Here is a 4188-nt window from a genome sequence, read left to right as displayed (position 1 = left end):
ATCGTAAGTTTACTTTTCATAAAACGTTGATTGACCAATGTCTACCAACTGACGGAAACATGTTCCAAAAAAAAACTATTTAGCTTATATGAAAAAATCAACTAGTCTGTAGTTGTAGATCGATCATTTCACAAACGAAAGCAGATAGACAGCTTCGGCCCACCGCCTAATTGCGTCACACATGGGCCGAAGCTTCGTGTTGCTTCATTTGCTCCACTGCGCCATCAAGTGGACAATAAATGTCTAGCAGGCAGAGTGATAATGACACCGTGGCGTTGGTGTGTGAAGCTTTGAATAGGCTAGGTGCACGATCTCCACTACTTCCTGAAAGGCACCTTGCATGAACATATCCTGTCTCACTCTATTGGTTTAATTGATTAATCAGCTGTGCGGTAAACTGTTGGAACACACAGTGCACAGCTGATTAATCAATTAAACCAATAGAGTGGCCCTATCTGAATAGGTATGTGCACGATGGAAAACGCTCTATTTTATTATTTGTTCTTCAGCTTCTTGATTAGTGTAAATGGGCACAAATATATAAATATATACGTTTGTTAGTTTGACTGTATATAGGTATAATCAGTGGCGGCTGGCCGATAGAGGGCGCTGGGGCGCCGCCCCCACTAGGGCTGCCACAAACGATTATATTCATAGTCGACTAGTCACCGATTATTTTAACGATTAGTCGACTAATCGGATCATAAATTACAGCTTATCGCACAATTACTCAATCGCTCTTATTTAGCTATCATCTTCTAAATCAGCTTCTAAATTTAGCTTGAAGTTGTTAGTTGTTGTTGTAGGCATGTGCTAACTAAAAATAAAGACAATTAAAATGATTGTTCACTCAAAAATAGATATTTTAATGAACTTTGCAGATTTATTTCTGGCATCACTTGCATGTAATGTAATGTAAAGAGTAGTAGAGGGTGCAAACTGCTGAGTAAAATGAGGTAGGCTAGGCACTAGGCAACCAAAAGAATACAAAAACAAAAATAAATACTTGTACAGAGTACAAAAGTTTTGCTTTGCTTCACTCATCTCATAGTAGAACGCGCCTTCTTAGCACTGTAACGTTAAGACAAACATTTTAGCTATTTGATAAGTATCGCTTTGATGACAACGTAAAATAATGTAAGAAGGCTTTTAACGTAACGATATCGTTAGCCAATAACAAGCTAACTTGCTTACCGAGACGAGCCATCGTCTTCCTCGTCATCTGCCACAACGTGCTTCCTTTTTAGATGCTCGCGCATCATAGATGTGCTGCCATGATAAGCGAGTTCAGCTTTGCAAATTTTACATTTTACATTGTTTTTTTCAACGTTGTGGTTGAAATGCCCACACACTTTAGAGGTACGAGGAGAGGAAGACATTTCTCTGTTTATTTTTCCGGGGAAGTCACGTGTGCCCCGGATGACCGACACTGCGCATGTACATCAAAGACACTGGGAGACGCTAGCCAGTGGCAGCTTCAGGGAAGAAAAACGAATGCTTATAGAATGAAATGAATGGTCTTTATTGTCATTGATATAGTACAGGTACCAAACAACGAAATTTGGGAGGGGGGGCTCCCCTGGTGCAGCTCCCAAAAAACATGCGACGACGTCGATTACCAAATATGTCGGCGACGATTTTGGTAATCGACGTCGTCGCGACTAGTCGACTAATCGTGACAGCCCTAGCCCCCACCTTCACTTCCTAGTTGCGATTTGTAAAAGTTCTTTTTTTTAAATAAACATTGTTTATTCACAAAATGCGGCTGATATTCTGTCGGTGCCTATCAGCATTCATTAAAAATCCTCCAATACAATAAACATTTTATCTGTGTGTGTGTAAAATTCACTGTTAAAATACATAGGGGAGGAGTCGGGACGCCGGTCAATGCATGTCTATGGCACTGCAAATACTTTTCGCTTACACGTGAGCTGTAGCAGCGCTCCAATTGGCTGTCTCTATTTCTTGGCCGGGGCGCAAAAATGTGCGTCCTGAAAGCTGGTTGTATTGCAGACAATGCATTGGTCCATCGAGCTTCCGAGTGATAGATTTGATGTCCGCAGCACCGCAGCTAGTTGTTTACAATGTAAGGATCATATCCGGATGGAGGGGGAGGGATCTCCGCCATAGCCAATTGATCACCCAGATGGAGGAAGGGGAGGCAACTCCCCATAGCCAATTGTAGACCTCATTACTGTTACATGACTTTGGCTTTAGTTTGAAAGTTGAAAAGAAAAGATTAGAAAGCTAATGGGTTAACCGAGCAGCCTCGCACCTAACGTGGGGGCAAAAATAATCTATTGCCTCTAAAATCACCACGCGGAGGTACGGGTAAACACGGCTCATGTTCTGTCATCAAAGGTAAGAGTTTGTTTTCTTTAACTCAACTGATGCATTACCTTGCTGTTGTTGTTTACCGAATGCTCCATCTGACTGTCACACTGTGATTGTACTTGTGTAAACAGTAACACAGACGGGGTGAATTTCATGAATGAAAGTGAAAGTTCTATCACAAAACGCCGTTACGTATCCTCACACATGTTTAAGTGGGTATTGCATGGGTAAAGTGAAATAACATCTTTGTTTTGACCGCGCGTGCATGCGGAAAAAAAAATCGTGCACGCGGAAAAAAAATATAGCGCGCGCTGCGCGCACGAAAGAGGACCCCCCCTGCTGTGCCCCACCCAAAATGTTTAGCACCAGCCACCACTGGGTATAATGTATATCTATATATTTGTATCTATATTGGTGAAATTACTGAACAAAATTTGAAATTTATCTGTGACTGTTTGTGCTTCATTTGTTTTCTATACACAGCTCCACCTCACAGCTACTGTTTGTGAACCCAAGTCCACAGAGTTCCTGCTGTGGTTCTTCAGTCCAGAAAAGCACAACGTGGGGTCCAAAGATGGTGGCCGTGAAGCTGGAATACTGCAGTCAAACACTGGAAGTCAACGTGGTCGTGAAAGAGGAGGAAGGAGGGGAGGGAGTGGAGGAGAAAGAAGTGATGGTGAAAGAAGAAGTAGAGGAAGAAGGAGGAGAGGATGAAGAGATGGTAGATGTGATGGTGAAAGAGGAGGAGGAGGTTAGAGGAGAGGAGGAAGAAAAGAAAGATGTGATGTTGAAAGAAGAAGAAGAGGAGGAAGAGATTAAAGATGTGATGGTGAAAGAAGAGGGAAGAGAATATGAAGTTGTGAAAGGAGAGGAAGGAGAAGAAGAAGAGGAAGTGGAGGATGAAGATGTCATGATGAAAGAAGAGCAAGGAGAAGATGGATTGGTGGACACGGATGGTGAGGATGGTGAGTTCATGTTCTGTATTTGGTAGGGATGTCCCGATCCGATACTGATATCGGATATCGCCGCGATATTGGTCCTGAATGCTGGATCGCGGATCGCACCAGAAAAAAAAAAGGCTCAGATCCGCGTGCCCGATCTGGTGTGTCACTCACGTGCATGACCAGGGCGACTGTTTTGGTCGCATTTGCGAGTGAATATATTTCTGTGCGACTTGGAAATACATTCAATCGCACCAGTGCGACTACTGCTGAACTACTGTCATGCGCAGTCAAACTTATGTGTATAAGCGATGAGGGAATGAAAACAGTGAACAGAAACGCGTGTCGCAGAAATGCTTCACGCGAGTCCTATATGCGCTTAAAATGTGCATAATGGTTACAGCTCCGGTTTCATTACAAAGAGGTTAACCCTATATGTGCCTGACGTCTAACAACATTCAAATGACTCTAACTTCATATTTTTTCTGATTTCAATGTATGACACATCATTTGAAAGCTTATGATCCGTAGTTCCAATCGACAACACGTCGCATTTGTTGCTTTAATAAAGGCTGGCAGTCTTTAATTTAACTGTTGTTGGTGTGGACTATATACTGGGGAGGTATTTGTTATTATTCAGGGATAAAAAAAAATACAAATATCGGATCGGTATCGCAGATACCCGAAGCCCAGGTATCGGTATCGGTATCGGTAGTGAAAAAGTGGGATCGGGACATCCCTAGTATTTGGTGAAAGCCAGACCAGATTAATGAATAGTTCAAAGGGTGCTGGCAGATATTTAGCGGTGTATGCAATCAGACATTTATTTTCATTTTTATTTTCCCCACGATTTCCTCCGCAGTTGTTGATTCAGTCAAACTAAAGTTGTTACAATTTCTCTAACTTCTATGAC

This window comes from Nansenia antarctica, assembly GCF_963989245.1.
Source record: "Nansenia antarctica genome assembly, contig: SUPER_18_unloc_1, whole genome shotgun sequence".
NCBI lineage: Eukaryota > Metazoa > Chordata > Actinopteri > Argentiniformes > Microstomatidae > Nansenia > Nansenia antarctica.
This window is presented reverse-complemented; position numbering follows the sequence as displayed.